This window comes from Phaethon lepturus, unplaced genomic scaffold (genome assembly GCF_000687285.1).
Source record: "Phaethon lepturus isolate BGI_N335 unplaced genomic scaffold, ASM68728v1 scaffold10125, whole genome shotgun sequence".
Classification (NCBI taxonomy): Eukaryota; Metazoa; Chordata; class Aves; order Phaethontiformes; family Phaethontidae; genus Phaethon; species Phaethon lepturus.
In genome coordinates this window covers 1-302 of record NW_010539877.1, presented here as the reverse complement: position 1 = coordinate 302, position 302 = coordinate 1, and positions in this window count along the sequence as shown.

The following is a 302-nucleotide window of genomic DNA, read 5'->3' as shown; positions in this document are numbered from 1 at the left end:
GGGACATCTTCCACTAAACCTGGTTGCTCAAAGCCCCATCCAACCTGGCCTTGAACATTCCCAGGGATGGAGCATCCACAACTTCTCTGGGCACACAGCCTTATCAGTCACACTAACATTGACGTTATTTCCCCATGTGGTCAGATAGCATGCCTGTATATTTAGATCACAAGCTTTCAAGGGTAGGAAGCTTCTTTCTGATCATCTTGGCAGTATGCAGTACAATGCAGTTACTATCCAACACCTATGGCTGTTGATGCTATGGCAATATTTTTATATATTTTATATATAAATATATATAT